Raw genomic sequence first — 15,715 nt, 5'->3', positions numbered from 1 at the left:
GGGATGTCTCCCAGTTAGGCTACTCAGGGGTCAGGGACCCACTTGAGCAGGCAGCCTGCCCCTTCTCAGATCTCAACCTCCATGTTGGGAGATCCACTGCTCTCTTCAAAGCTGTCAGACAGAGTCGTTCGCGTCTGCACAGGCCTCTGCTGCTTCCCCTGTTATTTTTCAGCTGTACCCTGTCCCCAGAGGTGGAGTCTACAGAGACAGGCAGGTTTCCTTGAGCTGCTGTGAGCTCCACCCAGTTCGAGCTTCCCAGCGGCTTTGTTTACCTACTTAAGCCTCAGTGATGGCGGGAGCCCCTCCCCCAGCCTCGCTGCTGCCTTGCGGTTAGATTGCCGCAGACTGCTGTGTTAGCAAGGAGGGAGGCTCCGTGGGCGTGGGACCCTCCCGGCCAGGTATGGGATATATTCTCCTGGTGTGCCGGTGTGCTTACAGCGCAGTATTGGGGTGGGAGTTACCCGATTTTCCAGGTGTTGTGTGTCTCAGTTCCCCTGGCTAGGAAAAGGGACTCCCTTCCCCCTTGCGCTTCCCAGGTGAGGCGATGCCTCGCCCTGCTTCAGCTCTCGCTGGTCAGGCTGAAGCAGCTGACCAGCACCGATTGTCCGGCACTCCCGAGTGAGATGACCCCAGTACCTCAGTTGAAAATGCAGAAATCACTGGTCTTCTGTGTCGCTCGCACTGGGAGATGGAGACTGGAGCTGTTCCTATTCGGCCATCTTGCTCCGCCAAATTTATATTATTTCTTATCGATGTTTTTACTTTTGTTGAAATTTAACCTTATAGAGGGAACCCATTAATTTCACTTTAAATTTTGCTTTGTTACATGGACTATTTATACAGTATTTTTATTCTTATAAGCAGAGCTTATAAGAAATTTAAAACATTTTTAAAAAGGATATTTTGGTTTCATGAAACAAAAGTATTTTCCTTTTCTTCATTTCTTTCATAAGCAAAGCTTAAATCTCAGCTTGAACTTCTTTAAAATTAAATGGTTAGCCTTTTTGATTACTAATTATACTGTTGTATAATATTAGATCTGTTTCCTTAAGCATTTAATTCAGTGTATCAGCAAGAATTGCTCCAACTAAAATGTTTTTCTTAAATGAAGTAAAAGAGATATGTTAATAATACTTAAGTTCTTATTGATTGCTGAATAGCAAGTAATTTATAAATAATGTCAACACTTACATACTCTCAGCCTTTCTCCTAGATTTGCAGAGGAAACTGGCCAGACTTTATGACAGCAGCTTTACTTTATCACTCATAGAGCTCCCTGAATGAATTTCATGTTTAATGGGTGCTGGAGGTAAAAATCCTTTGGCTGATTGGAAGCTGGAGGAATAAAAATGTACGACTTTGAGCTGTATGCTTTAATCATGAGGATAGTGTAGCTTATATTCGTGTTTCCTTTTTATTTAGATTTAGATTTATCAAAGAGTAACAATTCATTGCATGTTTAATAGTTGGAATGGAATATGCAGCACTGGGTGTTACTAGAAATACCAATTGAAAATATTTTTTCTCCTTTTCCTCTCAATTCTTTGACTTAAAACAAATGTTCCTATAAGTAGTCCTGTATTTAACATCCAGCAGTGTTATGTTGACTTTGAATATATAATAGAACATGAAAGGTAAGTTGTGTTTCAAACTGCATTGTAATTATATACTGAACTACACTGTAATCCTATCTATCAAATCCTGGTTTATGGTGTTCTCATGAGGGTCAACTATTGTAACTAGAATTAATGAAACATAAAATGCTTTTTCCTTTTTGGATAGGGGGGATTCTGTTCCCTTGTACTTTATAAGCTTGAATCTCCCCCTACGCTAAAAATAGTACTTATGTTTAGTAAGAAAATATTGCCTTATTAAGGTTGGGAAGCTAATTAATTCCAGGAGACATTAAAAAATACTTTTATCTTTTATTTTAGATTCAGGGTTACATGTGCATGTTTGTTACCTGGGTTTATTCCATGATGCTGAGGTTTGGGATGTGATTGATCCTGTCACACAGGTAATGAGCATAGTACCCAGTAGTTAGCTTTTCAGCTTTTGTCCCCTGCCTTCCCTCTCCCCTCTGGTAGTCCTCAGTGTCTATTGTTACTATCTTTATGTCTATGAGTACCCATTGTTTAGCTCCCACTTATAAGTGAGAATATATAGTGTTTGTTTTTCTGTTCCTGCCTTAATTCACTTAGGATAGTGACCTCCTTCTTGTTACAAAGGACTTGATTTTCTTCTTTTTTACGGCTGCATAGTATTACATGGTATGTATATGCCATATTTTCTTTATCCAGATTCACTGTTGGTAGGTAACTAGGTTGATTCCATGTCTTTGATATTGTGGGTGGTGCTGCAATGAACATACAAGTGCATGTGTCTTTTTGGTAGAACAGTTTATTTTCTTTTGGATATATACCCAGTAATGGGATTGCTAGGTTCAATGGTAATTCTGTTTTAAGATCTTTGAGAAGTCTCCAAACTGCTTTCCACAGTGGCTGAAGTAATTTGCATTTTCTCTAACAACGTATAAAAATACCCTTTTCTCGGCAGCCTCACCAGCATCTGTTGTTGTTTTTTTACTCTTCAATAATTGCCATTCTGACTTGTATGAGATGGCATCTCACTGCGGTTTTGATTTGCCTTTCTCTGATGATTAGTGATGTTGAGAATTTTTCATATGTTTGTTGGCTGCTTGTATGTCTACAGGAAACATTTGTTAACTATGTTAGGGAAAGTTCTCAAGAGAAACAGAGCCAATAGGATATACAGTCATGTGTTGCTTAATGATGGGGATACTTCCTGAAAAATGTGTCATTAGGTGACTTTGTCCTTGTGTGAACAGAATAGAATATACTTACACAAATCTACATGGTATAGCCTACTACATACCTGAGCTATACGGTTTAGCGTATTGCTCCTAGGCCACAAACCTGTACAGCATGTTAACGTACTTAGTACTGTTGACACTTGTAACACAATGGTAATTATTTGTGTATCTAAATATAGAAAAACTACAATAAAAATACAGCATAAAAGATAAAAAATGGTACACCTATATAGGGCACTTGCCGTGAGTGGAGTTTTCAGGACTGGAAGTTGCTCTGGCTGAATGAGTGGTGAGTGAATATGAAAACTTAGGACATTACTGTATAGTACTGTAGACTTTATAAGCACTGTGCACTTAGGCTATACTAAATTTATAAAGAAATATTTTTCTTCCTTCAAAAATAAATTAACCTTCTTAATAAATATTTTAAATAAAGTTGATAAATTAACTTTTTTACTTTATAAACTTTAAAAAAACTTTTTGACTCTTTTGTAATAACACTTAGCTTAAAACACATAACACTTAGCTTAAAACATAAACACATTATACAGCTGCACGAAAGTCCTTTATTTCCTTATTCTATGAGCTTTTTCCCTATTTTTAATTTTTCACTGTTAAAATTTTTTTTTTATTAAAAACTAAGATACAAACACATATTAGCCTAGTCCTAATCAAGGTTAGGATCATCAATATCATCGTCTTCCATCCCACATCTTGTCCCACTGGCAGGTCTTCAAGGGCAATAACATGCATGGAGCTATCATCTTCTATGATAATAATGCCTTCTTTTGGAATATCTCCTGAAGGACTTGCCTGAGGCTCCTGAAGGAGCTCACAGTAAAATAACAATAAAAAGTCTAGTATTAGTTGATACATAAGCCAGTAACATAGTCATTTATTATCATTATCAAGTATTATGTACTATATATCAGTGGCCCCAACCTTTTTGGCACCAGGGACCGGTTTTGTGGAAGACAATTACTCTGTGGACCAGGGATGATGGGGCATGGTTTTGAGATAAAACTGTTCCACCTCAGATCATCAGGCATTAGATTCTCACAAGGAGTGTGCAGCCTATATCCCTTGCATGCATAGTTCACAATAGGGTTTGTGCTTCTGTAAGAATCTAATGCCACTGCTGATATGACAGGAGGTGGAGCTCAGGTGATAATGCTTGCTGGCCAGCCGCTAACCTCCTGCTTTGCGGCCCAGTTCCTAACGGGCCACGGACTGGTACTGGTCCACGGCTCGGGGTTTGGGGACCTCTGCTGTACATATTTGTATGTAGTACATTATGATGGCTACAGTGTCACTAGGCAATTGGAAGTTTTCAGTTCCATATAATCTTTTGAGACTGCAGTCATATATGAGATCCATCATTACCTGAATATTGTGAAGGAGCACCTGACTGTAAGGGACATTTATTCTGAGGAATTAGCAGAGAAGTCCTATGATCTGCTCCTTGCAAGATGGAGACCTAGGAAAGCTGGTGGTGTAATGTGATTCTGAATCTGAAGGACTGAGAACCAGGTGAGCTGATGGTGTAAATCCCAGTCCAGCGGCAGGAGAAGACCCATATTCTAGCTCAAACAGGCGGGCAGGAAGCAAAAAGGTGTGAATTCTTCCTTCCTTCACCTTTTGTTTCATTCAGGCCTTCAATTAATTGGATGATGGCCAACCACATTGGGGAGGGCAATGTACTTTACTGAGTCTACTGATTCAAATGCTAAGCTCATCCAGAAATGCCCTCACAGACACACTCAGAAACAATGTTTAATCTTAGCACTCTGTGGCCCCATTCAAATTGACACATAAAATTGAGCACCACATGAATTTAAGTTGTATGTATATTTTATGAAAGGTGATAGAAGTCAGGAGTGTCTCAATAATTTTGCCAAAAAATAAAAAGAAGAGAATTACTGCCATTTCCTGTCATTTGTACCACCATCCGAGATAATTTAACCCAAAACCTTATTATGTAATAACAGTTGTGCAGGTCAGTTAGAACAGTAATAAACAATCAGACTTCTCTAATCTGGGCATTTCTGTCATGAACGGAGTGATATAACTAAGAGTTGTATGGATGAATAGCACAGAGAGACCTAATTCTTCCACATTCTTTAACTGCATGATAACTTGGAGAGAACACTGAATGAATTGATATTTCTGGCTAATATATAAGTTTTAGATTTTTGTGAATTAAAAACATTAATGTGAACAAAGCTGCAACTTATATAGAGAATCAGTTTTCTGTTCAGAGTCTTGAGATATCTAAAATAAAATAGCTGGAGGATTTTATGTGTTGATTATAAGACTCATTAAAAGTCACAACCACCTAGTAGAAAAGCTTCCATTTTTGAAAAATGAGGTTCTTTGAGAACCATGGATCATTGACTAGCTGATCATGTATTTACTTTATTCTTTCTTTTTCTGTCTTTTCTATGGGCAAGGAGGAGGAGTTAGATGACACTAAGGGAATATGGATTTCAGATGTGCAGAGTTTTGACACTTTGATACAAAGAAATGATTATTCTAAATAACTCATTACATATGCATTTGAAAGAAGAAATGAAACTTGATTAAAAGTTCTAAACTTAAAAGAATTGCAGTGAAATCAGAGACTCTTTAGTTCAGCCTGTACGAATGAGGAAACCTAGATAAACAGAACACATAAAGTTAATATAAACTGGTTCTAGAAAGTTAATAAAAACTGCCATGACCCTGGGTCCAGTGCTATTTTCAGTATTTTATTTAATGTATTTTTAATCGTTCTAACTTACCTATAAGATAAACTCATGTTTGTCTCAATTCATTCTATTTAGAATCTAAGTAAAATAACACATTTTTGAGATATTTTGGTTAGATCTTTGAAAATTAATTGTAAAACATCTCATAAATTAGGAACTCTACAAGCATAAAAAAAAAAAATAATAATGGGCTAAGTTACAAAAAAGACATTATATGAATGTTAACAGAATCTGAGTAATTTATCTTTGTTTTGTATTACTTTGTGCCTTAGTAACCCTAATCAAAACATCCTCAGTATCACAATATATGGTTCTGTTTAAAATAAAATTAATTTTTCAAAATGTAAAAAAAAAAAAAAAAGATTTAAATACAGTTTAATTTCAAAAAGTTATTTAAAAATTTTAAAAGGAAATACTTCAAAGAAATGAAAATGAAACATTTAAAATAGGAAGTATTAAAAATTTTAAATAGGGAAAAATTGCAAACATATTGAAAAAGCAGACTAACCAATATTAACAATATTTTAACCAGATTTAAAATGTTAAGTATTTTGACATGTTTGCTTTATATTTATTTTTGTTGTAAAGAAATAAAAATTCGTAAAGATTCTTGAGTTCCTCACATCCCATTCTGTCTCATTTTACTTCTTCAGAGATAACCACTTTCCGGAAGTTGGTGTGTATTCTTCCTCCAGCTTTATTTATTTGATTGTATATATTTATATTTATGTATTCATAAATTTATATACCTGCTCTACCAGTATGGTATCTGCTAGCCACATGTGGCTATTTAAATTAATTAAAAGAAAACACATTCAGTTTCTTTGGAGTACTAGCCATATTATAAGTGTTTAATATTCCTTAATATCCACATATCTCTAGAGGCAGCTGTATTAGACAATGCAGATACTGAACATTTTCATTATTGCAGAGTGTTCTGGTGTATACTATTGTTTGCATGTTCCTAAACTTATATAAATTGTATCATGCTGTACATCATATTTTGGAGCTTGTTTTTTTACTCAGCATTATGTTTTTGAGATTTATCTACAGTGATACACATAGTGTTTCATTATATAAATGTGCTGCATTTTATTTATTCACTTATTTACGGATGTTTAGTCTATTTCTATGTATTAAATGTTAAAACAATGCTGTAAGGAACACTTTTATGCTTGTTCTTTTGCCAGGTATGTGTAAAGTAGTCAGTCATTTCCCAAAGTAGCAATGCCAATTTATGTTTCACTAGCATTGGGTAAGATTTCCTTTTCCTCATATACTTGCTTATACTTAATATTATTAGAATATAGTGTGAAATGTTGTTTTGCTTTCATTTGCATTTCCCTAATAGTGAGGATGAGCAACCTTTCATATGTTTATTGTCCATTTACATTTCATTTCTTTTGTTTTTACCTATTTATGAATATGTGCCCTCACAGATACGTAGGCAATAGATCATAAAGATGTTGATGTGACTATGAAATTAAAAAACTGAAAGGTCAGAAGGCACATTCTAAAGAATATGAAAATATATTAATAAAGTAAAATTATCTAGAAACTACTATTTGAGGCTTTAAAAACAAACAAAAATACACATTTAAATCTTCTTATTCTAAATCAAAAATATTTTCTTACAAAGTTTAAATATTTTTTAAATTATTATTTAGGTCCAAAAAAGTTTTTAAAATTCACAGCAGAAATAACAGAAAATAAAATGTTCTTCCAATTTCAATATTCTATACAGCACCTCGCTTTCTCCTAATTTTTCCTTAAACTAAAAGGAAACCAGGTAACATTAGTGTGGCAGAGAGTTTACTGTAGATTCAGTGTGATTTTCCTTATCCTGCTTTTCTTCACGTGGTGAATTTAGTTCATTTCTGCTATCTTCCTCCTCACTGGAATCACTGTCCAATCCACATTCCTCCATCCTGACAGACTGATTGTCATGAGAAGCACTTTCACATGTTTTGTCTGTGGGAACAGCTCCTTTCCATTGGGGCAAGATAGTAAAAAATGCTTCTTGCCAGTCTCTTGTTTCCAGGTATTCCAGAATAATCTCAAACACATGATTAACTGCCGAAACTTTTTGACTATTCATCTTCACAAAATTTCCAAGCGGGAGCTATGCATGATTGATTCCATAATCTGATGCTTGTTTATATGTGAGGATGCTAATCCTCCAATCACATAAGCCTTTGATTCATCTAATTCCTTCAGTATATTAGGTGAATCTGATGTAAGATAAATCAGGTCTTCTTTCTTTATGAGTTCACTATAGTGCTCTGGTTTGATATGGTTATCCTTCCAGTTGACCCATCCTTTGTCATTTTCATCCATGTTGTTTTTCAACTGACCTCCATGGCTTGTCAAGTAAAACTGCACAGGATGCAATGCCTGTCGGTTTTCTGTGTAACATCGTTGAATCTGCTTATGAAGTTTCTTAATGTCCTTTAATACCATCAAGTCATCAAAACTACAGTCAATAATGAGGCGAAGGGTGCTATGAACAACATCTCTTCAAACACGTTTTCTGTCATTTCCGTCTGAGTTTGATTCCATTTGACATTGCCGCTCCAATTTTTTCTTCTACCGTTTTTCTTTCTGCTTTTGTTTGTGGAGTTCCCGTTGCTCTTCCCATTGTTTCTGTTTTATTAGTTTTTTCATTTGTCTTAATTTAGATACTGGTTCACACCCTTCACCTAATCTTGGCTTCTGGCTTTCATCTTGATGTTCATTTATGCCTTGCTTTTTGTCAACATTAGAAGGTTCAATAAATGCTGGCAACATTTCAGATGACATTATTTGGTGCCTCGAGCTGAGGAGTTGATAGGGAAGTGAAATCTCAGAAAGAAAGCCTTTCTGGGTTGGCCTGGTTACCGCTCACGCTTCCTTCCACAGAAATTTCAATTCCCAGAGGCAGGGGCGGTAGTTACACCGGCTTATCTTTTTACTTTGTTTGTGATATATGGATGTGTAGAGGTTTCAAAACTTACTGTGTAAATATTTTTGGCCTTTCCCTTTAAGGCTTCTACTTTTTTGGGTCTTAAGAAAGTTTTTCCTATTTTGATGTCATAGAGTTAATTTTCATTTTTTCTTCTAAAAATGTTACAATTTTGCTTTCTAGCCTTAAGTTTTAAAAATCCACCTGGAGTTTATTTCGCGAGATGGTCTAATTTTTTTTTCCATATGTAACTAATTTTCTCAGTATCATTATGAAAATAATTTATCATTTCCTCAATGATTTGTATTGTCAACTTTCTAGTATAGAGTACCAACAATATTCAGTACCAAATTGCCATATATATGTGGTTCTGTTTCTGGGTTCCCTATTCTGTGTGGTTGATTTGTTTATCTCTATGCCAACATTATGCTGTCTAAATTATCATAGCTTTTTGATAAGATGATGGCTGTTAGGATAAATCATTCCACATTGTTCATCTTCTTCAAAAGTATCTTATTTTCAGTCTTTTCTTTTACATGTGAATTATAGGGGTCATATTGTCAAGTTCTGTTAACAACCTTCATGGGATTTCTAGTGGAATTGAATTTATTGAAATAACTTAGTGAGAACAGACATTTTTATGAAACTGAATTTTTTTCATCTACCAACATGGTATATCTTCCCATTCATTTAAATTTCCATTTATGCCTGATGGTAAAGTTTTAGAATTTCCTCTGTAAAAGTTTTACTCAGATTTTGTTAGATATATTCTAGGTACATTATGATTTTGTTTCTATTGGAATGAGATGTTTTATTACATTTATGCTTGGGTATTGCCTCTGTGTAGGAATGCTATTAATTTTTTGCATGTTGATCTTATTCCCAGTAACCTTGTTGAATTGTCTCATTAGTTTTGACAGTTTGTAGATTCTCTTGGATCTTCTGTATAATCATATTATTTGTAAATAATAATTTTTATTTTTTCAATTCTTAGACTTTTAAAACTTGTTAGGGGCTGGGCATGGTGTTTCATGCCGGTAATCCCAGCACTTTGGAAGGCTGAGGCAGGCGGATCGCCTGAGGTCAGGAGTTTGAGACTAGCCTGGCCAACATGGTAAAACCCCGTGTCTACTAAAAATACAAATTCAGCTGGACATGGTGGCAGGCACGTGTAATCCCAGCTACTTGGGAGGCTGAGGAGGGAGAGTCGCTTGAACCTGGGAGGCAGAGGTTGCAGTGAGCCGAGATTGTACCTTTGCACTCCAGCCTGGGCAACAAGAGCGAGACTTCGTCTCAAAAAAGAAAAAACCCAAAAAGTCCCAAAAAACTGGTTAGGATTTCCTGTATAGGCCTAACTTGAAGCAGTACTAACAAACATTTTTATATTGTTTCTAATTTTAAAGAGAATGCTTTAAAATTCTACTATTAAATATCAGGTTAAGAGAATTTTCTTGTATTCTTAGTTTGCTAAAAGTTTCTTAACATAATACATAGATGTTGAATTTTTTTTCCTGTATCTTTTGAAATGATCTTACGGTTTTTCTCCTAAATATGTTAATATGGCAGCTTACATTACTAGATTTAGCAATGTCAGTCTATCCTTGAATTCCTGGGATAACTCTTACTTGATTATGACACAGTTAAGTAGATATATATATATAGACATAGACATTTAGATGATATAGATGGACACACTTTGCTTAACTAAATTGATTAAATTCATTAATTTATGTTGGACATTTTCATCTCTGTTAGTAAATGAGCCTGCCTATAGTCTTTTCTTATCCATTTTTGCCATTTTGGGCATTGAGATTATACTAGTTGATATGGTTTAGCTGTGTCCCCACCCAAATCTCAACATGAATTGTATTTCCCAGAATCCCTATGTGTTGTGGGAGGGACCCAGGGGGAGCTAATTGAAACATGGGGGTCGGTCCTTCCCATGCTATTATCATGATAGTGACTAAGTCTCATGAAATATGATGGGTTTATCAGGGGTTTCCATTTTTGCTTCTTCCTCATTTTGTCTTGCTACTGCCATGTAAGAAATGCCTTTCACCACCTGCCATGATTCTGAGAACTCCCCAGTCATGTGGAACTGTAAGTCCAATTAAACCTCTTTTTCTTCGCAGTCTCGGGTATGTGTTTATCAGCAGCATGAAAACAGACTAGTACAGTCAATTTGTACCAGTAGAGTGGGGTGTTGCTGAAAAGATACCTGAAAATATGGAAGCGACTTTGGAAATGGGTAACAGGCAGAGATTGGAACAGTTTGGAGGGCTCAGAAGAAGACAGGTTTAAAATGTGGGAAAGTTTGGAACCTCCTAGAAATTTGTTGAATGGCTTTGACAAAAATGCTGATAGTGATATGAACAATAAGGTCCAAGCTGAGATGATCTCAGATGGAGATGAGGAACTTTTTGGGAACTGGAGCAAAGGTGACTCTTGTTATGTTTTAGCAAAGAGACTGGCAGCATTTCGCCCTTGCCCTAGAGATATGTGGAACTCTGAACTTGAGAGAGATGATTTGTGGTGTCTGGAAGAAGAAATTTATAAGCAGCAAAGCATTTAAAAGGTGACTTGGGTGCTGTTGAAGGGGAAACAGAGCATAAAAGTTCAGAAAATTTGTAGCCTGATGATGCAGTAGAAAAGAAAAACCCACTTTTTCTGAGGAGAAATTCAAGCCAGCTGTAGAAATATGCATACGTAGCAAGGAGCCTAATGTTAATTCCCAAGACTGTGGGGAAAATGTCTCTAGACCATGTCTCCAGGCCATGTCAGAGACCTTCACAGCAGGCCCTCCCATCACAAACCGGGAGGCCTGAAAGAAAAATGTGGTTTTGGGGCCAGGCCCAGGGTCCCCATGCTATGTGCAGCCTAGGGACTTGGTGCCTTGTGTCCCAGCTACTCCAGTCATGGCTGAAAGGGGCTGTCGTAAAGCTTGGGTTGTGGCTTCAGAGGTTGGAAGCCCCAACCTTGGCAGCTTCCTAGTGGTAATGAGCCCGCAAGGGCACAGAATAATTGGTGTTTGGAAACCTCTGCCTAGATTTCAGAAGATGTATGGAAACGCCAGGATATGCAGACAAAAGTTTGCTGCAGGGGTGGGGTCCTCATGGAGAACCTCTGCTAGGGCAGTGCGGAAGGGAAATGTGGGGTTGGAGTCTCCACAGAGAGTTCATACTGGGGCATTTCCTAGTGGAGCTGTGAGAAGAGGGGCACCGTCTTCCAGACCCCAGAATGGTAGACCAGTGATAGCTTGCACCATGCGTCTGGAAAAGTTGCAGACATGCAATGTTAGCCTATGAAAGCAGCTGGGAGGGAGGCTGTACCCTGCAAAGCCACAGGGGTGGAGCTGCCCGAGACCATGGGAACACATCTCTTGCATCAGCATGACCTGAATATGAGACCTGGAGTCAAAGGAGATCATTTAATTTGACTGCCCTGCTGGATTTCAGACTTGCATGGACCCTGTAACTGCTTTGTTTTGGCCAATTTCTTTCATTTGGAACAGCTGTATTTACCCAATACCTGTACCCCCCATTGTATTTAGGAAGTAACTAGATTGCTCTTGATTTTACAGGCTCATAGGCAGAAGGGACTTGCCTTGTCTCAGATGAGACTTTGGACTGTGGACTTTTAGGTTAATGCTGAAATGAGTTAAGACTTTGGGGGACTGTTGGGAAGGCATGATTGGTTTTGAGATATAAGAACATGAGATTTGGAGGAGCCAGGGGCAGAATGATATAGTTTGGCTGTGTCCCTACCGAAATATCAACTTGAATTGTATCTCCCAGAATTCCCGTGTGTTGTGGGAGGGACCCGGGGGAGGTAATTGAATCATGGGGGCTGGTCTTTCCTGTGCTATTCTCATGACATTGACTAAGTTTCACGAGATCTGAAGGGTTTATCAGGAGTTTCCGCTTTTGCTTCTTCCTGATTTTCTCTTGCTGCTTCCATGTAAGAAGTGCCTTTTGCCTCCCACCATGATTCTGAGGCCTCCCCAGCCATTTGGAACTGTAAGTTCAATTAATCCTCTTTTTCTTCTCAGTCTTGAGTATGCCTTTATCAGCAGCATGAAAATGGACTAATACGCTAGTCCTATAAGATAAGCTGGATAGCTTTTCCTATTTTTTATTCTTGGAATATCTTGCTTAAAATAGGAGTTACCTGTTTCTTTAAGATTTGGTGATACTTGTCTATAGACAACTTTTGACTGATGTTTTCTTGTGGACATATTTTTGACTGCTGAATTAATTTCTTTGATATCATGAATATGTTCAGGTTTTCTATATTCTTCTTTAGTCAAATTTAGTTTGTTTATACAGAATATTCCAAAAGTCTTAGTGCAGTTTTAAGCTTAAATGACTTCAAGAGTATAAATGACATGGACTTATACAAAAATGATCTGCAATTAATTTAACTTTTTTGAGTTTTATGGCTTCTGAATAACAAATTTTAATTTTTTGTTCCAATCAATATTTGCCATAGAGGAACTGAAACAAAAAATTAAAATTAAAAATTTATTATTAAATTTCTTTATAAGATTTTTTCCTCCTTTTTGTCTTGTGCGATTTATTTGTTGAGGAAACCAGCTTATTAGTCTGTAAAGTTTCCCACTGTCTTAGGAATTCCTAGACAACCCCCAGATTCAGTGACTCACTAGGAGGACTCACAGGACTCAGCATATAGTCATGCTCATTGTTGTGATTTATTATAGTGAAGGATACAAAGCAATACCAGTAAAGGGAAAAGGCAAATGGAAAAAAGTCTGGAGGAAACCAGCCACAAGCCTTGAAAAGTCCTCTGCTCATGGAGTCACACAGGATGAACCTAATTCTCTCAGGAACAAGTTGTGACAACACATGTGAAATGTCTACCAGGGAAGCTCACTAGAGACTTTGTGCCCAGGGTGTTTATTAGAGGCTGCTTATCTAGGCATTCTCTGCATGGCATATACAAAATTCCAGACTCTCAAAAAGAGAGGAAGTGTTTAACTTAAACCACATTGTACAAACTGTTTAGGCACAGTGACTTCTCTTAGTAGTTCTGGGACTGGTGTCAACACTTCGAAATCCAAGTTCACAGGGTCAACCTTGCAAACAGTTTGTTCTAAAAAACTTTTCTATTTCAAATTTGGGATTATAGGAATTTTACTTAACATTTTTGATTTTATGTTTGTGTTTTTTTCCCTCTTATGCTAAAACTGTTGGTTTCTAGTATAATAACATTAATGAAATTAATCTCTATTTTAATATCAGTATAACAATACCAATGCTATTGCTAACAATATGGTTACTGGGAAAAAGCTTACAATTTTTTTTACAGTTCTTTTGGTTCTTGCTGTATATCTCACTTAGAATTTATAATCTAATTACTCTGTTTAATGTCACTTGAAATAATTGTTCTTTGTGTTTAAGCTAGCAACTTGATACATAAGTTAGTTTATTTCATTTTACTTTCAAATTTTGGGAATAGTTTTTAACATTCTTGATTCAGCTTTGCTTTATAATTATGTTAGAAATTTATATAGTTTCAGAGTCAAAACTAGAAAATAAGGTAAATTTGGCGAAGTCTAGTTTCTATCCTTCTCGCTTTGCCCTTTTCTCTGCTTTCCCATAGGTAAACAATGTAATTAGCTTCGATTTATCTTTCTTTTATGTCTGCTTTTAAAATGGAATTAAATTTGTATTGTTTTCCTAGATAAACGCAGGCTTACTATTGACACTGTCCAGCCCCTAGTTTTGTTCATTTAATAATATTTCTTATAATACACTATAATTTCTTATAATTACACTATAACATTATATATAATTCCTTACTAGCAGCTATTTCTTATCTGGCATGGGATTGCCATCATACCATGGGCCCCAAACCTATCTTTAGGTTTTGATTGGTTATAGAAAACTTTTTCCTAACCAGAGCTTTTGGCAGAGAACTGGAAAAAAAAAGAAAAAAACAAAACAAAACAAAAAAACTGCTTTCTTGGGCTAGTGAGTAAATATTTTGTTTTTGCTTTTAATATCCCTTTTAAATGGAATAAGCCATCTTTTGAAAATCTGAACTTTTTATTCAGGTACCTCAGTTATTTCATTCTAACTTCACTACTTACATGGGCCCCAAACCACATATCCTGTCCTGACAGATGGACCTTAAAACCTTAGCTACTGACCCCTAGGTTCAGTTTCTACTTTATATGTTCTTAAGTTGTTATGCTGTCTGCATATACTCTCGTAACTTTGGCTTTGGGTTACCTCTTTGTTTTTGAACTCTGGGTATTTCTAAGCTATATACCTTTTTTGGGGTTTATATATTTTCTAGCATTTCTGTGTGTTTGGAGAAAGATCAGTTCACTGTCATGTTGCAAGTAGATCAAATGTATTCACAGGTATACTTCAGAGATATTGCAAGTTCAGCTCCAGACCACTGTAATATTAAATAAAGTGAATATTGTAATAAAGTGAGTCTCACACATTTTTTGGTTTCCCAGTGCATATAAAAGTTTTGTTTACACTGTATTGCAGCCTATTTATATATGTGCGGTAGAATAACATTATGTCTAAAAAAAGCAGTGTACATACTTTAATTTAAAAATACATTATTCCTAAAAAATGCTAACGATCATCTGAGCCTTCAGTGAGTTGTAGTCTTTTTGCTGGTAGAGGGTCTTGCCTCAATGTTGATGGCTGCTGACTGATCAAGGTTGTGATTGCTGAAGGTTGGGGTTGCTGTGGCAATTTTGAAAAAATAAGACAACAATGAAGTTTACCCCATTGACTGACTTTCCCTTTCAAGAAAAATTGCTCTGTGGCATATGACACTGTTTGAGAGCATTTTACCCACAAGAGAACTTCTTTCAAAATTGGAGTCAGTTCTCCCAAACCTTGCTGCTGCTTTATCAACTAAGTTTATGAAATATTTCAAATCCGTTGTTGCTCACAACAATGATGCAATGCATATATAATAGCATCTTCACCAGAAGTAGATTCTATTTCAGAAAACCACTTTTGGCAGGGTGTGGTGGCTCATGCCTGTAATCTCAGCACTTTGGGAGGCAGAGTTAGGTGGATCACTTGAGGTCGGGAGTTTGAGACCAACCTGGACAACATGGTGAAACCCAGTCTCTACTAAAAATGCAAAAATTAGCTGGTCGTGGTGGTGGACACCTGTAATCCCAGCTACTCAGGAGGCTGAAGC

At 36.5% G+C, this 15,715-nt stretch overlaps 1 pseudogene; it reads right to left on the bottom strand.

Moving 5' to 3' along the window:
• Nucleotides 1-7,375: 7,375 nt before the first annotated feature.
• LOC111544517 lies at nucleotides 7,376-8,379 on the bottom strand (annotated as a pseudogene).
• Between the last annotated feature and the right edge of the window lie 7,336 nt (nucleotides 8,380-15,715).

The sequence above is a fragment of the Piliocolobus tephrosceles genome, chromosome 4 (genome assembly GCF_002776525.5).
Source record: "Piliocolobus tephrosceles isolate RC106 chromosome 4, ASM277652v3, whole genome shotgun sequence".
In the NCBI taxonomy this organism is placed as follows: Eukaryota; Metazoa; Chordata; class Mammalia; order Primates; family Cercopithecidae; genus Piliocolobus; species Piliocolobus tephrosceles.
This window is presented reverse-complemented; position numbering and strand designations above follow the sequence as displayed.